At 39.3% G+C, this 7203-nt stretch overlaps 1 long non-coding RNA gene across 2 annotated transcripts; it reads left to right on the top strand.

Moving 5' to 3' along the window:
• The first annotated feature begins 1520 nt into the window (after positions 1-1520).
• LOC124665338 lies at positions 1521-6040 on the top strand. Of its 2 annotated transcripts, XR_006990547.1 has the most exons (4): positions 1521-2378; positions 2513-2591; positions 3326-4450; positions 5487-6040. It is a non-coding gene; the product is annotated as an uncharacterized LOC124665338 (long non-coding RNA). The 2 variants fall into 2 exon arrangements; XR_006990546.1 differs by having other exon boundaries at positions 2513-4450.
• The last annotated feature ends 1163 nt before the right edge of the window (positions 6041-7203 follow it).

Raw genomic sequence — 7203 nt, 5'->3', positions numbered from 1 at the left:
GTGTGTGTGTGTGTGGTGATTTTAAAGGTGGAGCAAGGCTTGTCAATAGTAGGACTTTGTATATCTGTATTACCAAACATTGTTTCCTAGCTATGGTTTACACTTCTTTGTAAACCACATTTATTTTTTAATTTAGGCTGGATTGTCAAATTTTGCTCAGGAAACTGTTCATATGCGTCATATGCCCGAGTCCACTGCCGTACTAGATGCAACTTAAGTGTAGCAGTAAAGTGGTGACTTGACAAAATTACATGAACGCGAAGCTGGAAGCATTGGTTCGTCGATTTTTCACAATTTAAACTATGTGTGGTTCCTTGTTTTGGAGACGTGCGTGTGTGATTTGAAGTGAATAAGGCTTGCCAACAGCTGAACTTTGTAAATCTATCTTAGTAGACGTTGTTTTTGTTTCCTACCTAACTTTCGTGTAAGTTATTTACTGTTTTTGTTGCTTAAACCATCTAGAGCTCCACTCCCCTATGACTGAGCAAGTCCACACAGATAAAACACATTGTCTTTCACTCAAATTCAGTTGCACATTTATCTGCACTAATGCTTAGTTTGCGGCTACTGAACTGTGATGTGCTATGCTTATTTAATAATCTCTTCTATACAAAGTTAAACGCAAAAGTACGCAGAAGCGAGTCAAAGAAACATTAAAATAAACAAAAGTGGCTTGGCAAAACAGGATTATGATAATCCACTGCAGTAAGTGGCAAATGCAACTTAAGTTTAGCAGTAAAAGTGGCGACTTGACAAATCACATAAACATAAAGCTAGATGTATGGTTCATATATAATTTTTCAAAATTTAAATTATTAGTGCGATTTATTTGTTTGGAGATTTGTCGTGTGATTCAAAGTGAATAAGACTTGTCAGTTTCTGAACTTTGTAAATCTATCTTCCTTAACATTGTTATTTCCTACATATGGTTTACACTTAGATATACACTTAGCTATTGACAGACAGAGTTCCCTCATCCATAGCGTAAACCTGTTAAACTTGCACCACATGAATACACTTACACTAACTATATAAAAGCTAAACGTTTTAGCGATCTGATATCAATTGGTGTACTGTAGATCTGCTATTTTTGCGTTCGTTCCTTAGGTAATTTCGTGCCATCTGTCCTTCCTTTGTGGGTCCTGCTTTTTTTTACATTTTTGTTCCTTTATTTTTCACATCTATTTTACATGTTACCGGTTAGGCTTCCGGTTAACACGTTATTGGTAGCGTGGAAGTGGATCGATAGGAAATCGGCAACCACTTGCGTGGGACCAGGATATTGCGTTTTTTCTGGAAGAGTCAAGAGTCCCGTCCCCCTACTCTTTGCCGTTTCCTCTTCTCGAACCAAACGATGGAGAGGCCGGCCAAGCTGCGTTGGATGCGAAGGTGCGGCGAGGACGGAGACGCCCTATCCGACCATGGGTCCGGCCGCGACCAGCGGTATGTTGCGTGCCCGCGCCCTCCTCTACCTCAGGCTCTCTCTCCCGCTTCACCCCCTCTCCATCTGTCTCCTTCAGCCGCCGACGGCAGCGAGCGTAGTTGAGGATCTCAAACTTCGCCGGCGCGTCCTTGGCTCCACGGCTACCGGTATCGGCGTCATCAGGCCGCCGTCGCGTCCCTGACCCTACCAGCTTCGGGTGGCAAAAGGAGTGGCGGGGGTCCGGGGCAAGCACGTCAGCGCACCACGGCCCTGCAGCCAGTCTGAGCAGCAGCAACAGAAGTAGCCGCCCTAGGCTAGGACGGAGAGCAGGTATCCACGAGTCTTCTTCTCCTTTCCCGATTCGTTTTCAGCTTCAATCTCTATTTCTTGACTTGGGTCAATGTTTATGTAGTCCACATCTACGTAGTTCAAGGTGTATTGGCTGTTTCTTGATTTCTTGAGTTCCAGATATGCATAGTTGGATGTAGTGTTTGGTTGATGTTCTGTCTGATTCCTGCCGTTTCTAGCAATTTTGGACATGTATTTTACTGCGAACAGGAGTCACAAGAAGGTGAGTTGGAGGAGTGAGCCAATCATGAAAGCAAATATGGGTTCGACCCACACTGCCTATTTGGTGAAATCCAGGTACTTGGGTTCTTCTATTTTCTGCTTCTCCGCAACTTTGTGTGCAATATATTCATCTTGGTAATCGTATATGGAGTTTGGAGAGTGTGTATATGCAATACAGAGTGTCAGGTATTACTTGGAGTGTGGGTATATGCAAGGTATTCTGCGAGTTATATTGTTGATTTAGTAGTTTCTTGCATATATATGCACTGATTCTGCTATTATGGTTGTTTGTTCCCAGCATTGGAACATTTGTATCTTGCATTTGCAGGTTAAATATTGGGAAGTATTCTTCTTTACGTGATATTGGGCTATGCTAAGGGAATTGGTGAGTTCTGTTTTGCTTTGTGTCAGCACTTTTTGGTGTTGTGTGGCATATGAAAAGTTAGATTGGTGATTTCAGACCTTAGAATATTGGTGCACATGCAAGTCTTGCTACTTACACTTCGGCAGTTCGATCAGGTAGCCTGGGGTTCGGCTCTCCGTCACCAACAACCAGTGTGCTCCTTTTTTGCTCCGCCATGCTGCAGACTTCTTCAAGGTTCACACCCAACTATTGATAACAAAAGAATTCTTAAGAAGATATCGTTGACTGCCGTGGAAAGAGACTTGAATACTAGATGATTGATTCGAGATTAACTGTTGGGGATGCTTTCTTAATTATGTGTGTTTGATTTCCCTTCCATGCAGTACAGAACGAGCATCGTCTGTATAATATTGGGCATGTTCGGTTTTTTCTGCAATCTTGGATGATATTTACCAAGGGTTGTTTGTTTGTTTACTAAGATGATATTTGCTCACTTTACCAGTAAGAAGAATGATTTCTACTCATAGGGTGCTTCTTTCTTTCCTTTGGCAAAAATTACATGCCAGGGAACCTATTTTTCCTCCATTGTGATTTGTCGATGCAGTCATTATAGTTTAATCTCCCTTGGTACTTTATTTAGGGCCTTAGGGCTACAAGGAGATGTGGTGTGCCTATCCTTTTAGATCAATTAATCCGATGGCGATTTTTTTGCTGTATCTCTTCTGTTAGTGCATAAATTTCATTAGATCAAAATTCTACTTGCTATTTTTCTGCTTCATAGCTTTCTAAAGTGGCCGGCTTCACAAGATAGAAAATTCAGTTGTCGCCGGAATTTGAATGAAAAGATTGTTTCATGAAGTAAACTTATAAGAAAATAGGACCGTAAGAGCATATTACATATAATACTGAATAAATATATGATCTGCTATTTTACTTTAATCCGTAGTAACTATTCGTGATTATTTCAGGAGTGGCGAGTTTTCCTTTCTTTCCCGTTGCAAGAGCTGTTGTGTATCGTCGCAAGGGGAAGCTTATTCAAAAGGATTGTGTTTCTGTTAAAAAGTTCTGCTCTGCATCTCTTACCTTTCTCTATCGCGTAGTGATTTCCTCTGTTCTTCACTGAATCGTCATGGTTTTAGTTCATTCACAGGACGGTTCCCTGACTGTCAATTTCCTTTGTTCAATAAATGGTGAATTTTCTGAAATGTTATATATTTTCATGTTTTCGTTCACGCCTTTGCTTTTAGGATAACTGATGTTTTTCAGCTTTTTTGTCCCAGCTGAGACATCTTATGGTTGTTCTGTTGTTGTGTGGGTTTTACAACTGGTCGAAGATTAGTTGATCGATAATGACGATATATACACCACGATATATCTGTGCACATTGGATCACCTAATAGATACCTACTAATTATTTGCATATTCAATTGTTCCAAGAATTTTCACTTATGTTCGCGAAGAATGGGCATCTTTTAGTAGTTGTGAAGAGTCCATTCCTACTAGAGAACTAGGCTACATTTTGGAAAAGCAACATTACGACAAAAATATTTTAAGGAAAAAATATCTTCTCTTTTAATAATTGAAACAGCATATGTTTTTTACTAGGAGAAAGTGCAAGCCCGTACTACTGGATCTAATTCTACCTTGGTACTTTAGTTATGGCCTTACACTGCCATCTACAATCAATGAATCAAATAATATCAGCTATTCGGTAATTCAGTAGGCGAGGTCTTCATGTTATATCAGCCCATGTGCAGAAGGTCTACAGGGAATATATTTTTACAGAATTCTACTGTTACATATTTATGAGCTCGTGCCCGTATACTCTCATCGTATTTAGGTTACCATCTTTATACGTTCTTAGCTACGTGCACTGCAATGTTGTGTTTTTTAATGACTGTATTATTATGTAACTGCCTTGCAGGGTTGCTGACTAATTTTAATTTGCATTCAATAAAAGTGGAATATTTATTCTCTAAGCAATCATGCATATGTAATTATATGTTATATACTGGGATTCACAAACCTGTAGAGATGTGATGTTCTCTGAGAGTTTCTTCAGCCATGGATGTTGACTGAAGTTGCAAACCGAGGTAAATAAATCACCTCCCTAAGGCATTCTCTACTCTACTTTCCATATAGCAATTAGTATACATATATGCATGTTGGGTGTCTGCCAATATATAATTCCTATATTTCTCCCCTCCATTGTTTGTTTTGATGTATTGGTTCGCGCAGTAGTGCATTCTCTCAGCTTACATTAATTGTTGTACATTGTGGTCTCTGCAAAGTTTTATTTCTCAGTCCTACTGCGTCCATATGTTTGTAGCAGCTGGACATATCGTCTTGAATGTAACTCATTTGTTTATGTCCAGTTGGTCATAAAGCAAAGTTCTCCTCTTCAGTTAGTATTAACTTTCTTTATCAGCAGAATTGTATTTTAGGTTTGTGAATTACGATTAAATGTTTATAATATAGAAGCCGTAGAGTTCTTTCTGGTCCTTTATACTATTCTTATCTATTTGATGCCACATTTGTTTATGTCCAGTTGGTCATAAAGCAAACTTCTCCTCTTCAGTTAGTATTAACTTTCTTTATCAGCAGAATTGTATTTTAGGTTTGTGAATTGCGATTAAATGTTTATAATATAGAAGACCGTAGAGTTCTTTCTGATCCTTTATACTATTCTTATCTATTTGATGCCGGTGATGCTGGAGAAGGTTTTTCTCCTTGCCGGTCTTTTTCAAACTCCTTTCATTATCTCTTTGTCCAAACTTATCAACCAGTTTTTCCACAGATCGAACCTATAACATGCCCTGTCTGTTGAAATGTTTATGCTGGTGCTTGAGACATATTCTTGAGCATGTACAAACTGATGATTTCAACCATGTTTGACATTTTTAGGACTTGGCGTGAGCCTTTACTTAATCAATAGAACCATGATATATCCAAATGATCGAATTAGTTGCTCCAAAGCGGGAAAATATGGTGGAGAACCCGGGTGTAGGCGCACCTGATTCCCTCAAAAGTGTTATTGTACTGTGTGTTATGCTGACCTAAATAACAATATCAACTGTTAATTTTCTGTCATTTTCTGTTATGTAATATTAATGTGATCCATTTCTGTAGGTTGTGGTTGGAACTCAGAAGTAGAAGAACATCAGTTTGGCTGCTGAAGTCCTTTTCAGAACCTTTCACCTGATTAAAATGTCCAGGCTAAGAAAAAAAAGGATGGATGGAATGGATTCTTCTTGATGAGATAGCCGAACTGCCTCTATGCAGAGTGGAATCTCATAAACAAAAGAATAAACAAGAAGGAATTGCTTCCAGGTGGCGGCAGCGATGATAGTTTTTGGAGATGCACATGTTCAAGAGCGTGAATGGATAAAACCAAGAGGACGCATTATTCCCTATTTAGAACTTCTTTTCCATGACTGTGTTGCTTTTAACAAGTTATGACTAAGTTCGACGAAATAGTAATATAGTTGGTAATATACAATTATGGAGTGCTTTAGATAAATCTGGTCACTCCCATAATTATTCATTGGAGCAAATGTTGTGGCTGAGTTTGTATCGTCTTCAGGGAATATCTTAGTATTATGTATGAGCTGTTTATTGCCCTCTTTTATTGTAGAGAGGTTAAGCCTGGGATGCTTCAGATCAAATGTTTTCTTAGTGACTCATGATACATGCCATTAAACAATTGTTATGCTGTCATACATGTATGACGGGCGCGGCGTGCCGCCGCGCCAATGCTTGCTAGTACCTTACCATGGGCTTGCGGTATTCAGTAGCATTACACGCCTCATTGTGATTACTGATGGCCCAAGTCATTTTCGGGGAAATGACAATTAAGTCACCTGAAGCAGATTTCTGGTTCACTTTAGGTCTCACATATTGTTTGCACTTGATGTACCCATTTCCACACTGTCAATTTGCATCCTGTGAAAATTATAAGGCAATGAGTTTCTCTACCAGAAAAACATTGTTAACCGTTGTAAGATCATGGAGTACATTTTTTTCAGGTCGACTTGCCTAAAGCTGTAAACAAACTCCTAGAATTTGCAGCATATTTTCTCCATAGATGTGGCTCAAAAGTGATACGAGATATTATTGTTAAGATCCTGTCTGAATTGTTGGCTTATGGTGACACATCTGATTATCACAAAAGCTATTTGGTTCTGATCAAGTTATGGGTGGAGGTATTGACATTAAAAACTAGAGAAACTATCCCGCTTCAAGCACTTTGTTGATGTGTTTTTCGTTTATTTTCTTATGCAAATTCAGATAACACTGAATGTTTTGGGGATGACCAACGTGTTGATAGTGCTCCGCTTCTCTATCACTCTATTACGGGCTACCCGTCACCCTTGCCAAAGAAGTTGATAGGCTTAATCTTAGAGCAGGTATCAGAGTCTCTTTTGTGAATATTAACAATGGTGCATCTGTCTTTTTTATCTCTTTTTGATGCGAAGTGCTTTTGACCTGCACTGGTTTTTACAGGAATTATTAGCATATGGAGCATTGGGATCTCGTGCCACCATGCTCTGTGCAAATATGTAGAATAGAATAATAGATATTCTCTTGAATGAAATATATTGTTCAAAAGAATATGACCTGGACAGATCAAAGGTTTTACTTAGAAAAGCACGTGCACTCTGTGCATCTGGGATGCCAAACATAAGCAGCTGTCTTGATTCCTTATCTGAAGCCATATCTTTACTGGTGAGCACCCCATCCCATCGAACCAGAAAGACAACTTACATGATACATCTCGAGGCTATGCAAATGCGATGGTGATCCATGAACTGGCTACTGTGTACTGCTTGCATGCACATTGTGCCCT

The sequence above is a fragment of the Lolium rigidum genome, chromosome 6, assembly GCF_022539505.1.
Source record: "Lolium rigidum isolate FL_2022 chromosome 6, APGP_CSIRO_Lrig_0.1, whole genome shotgun sequence".
NCBI lineage: Eukaryota > Viridiplantae > Streptophyta > Magnoliopsida > Poales > Poaceae > Lolium > Lolium rigidum.
The sequence above is the reverse complement of the archived record's forward strand: the minus strand, read 5'-3'. Positions and strand labels throughout refer to the sequence as shown.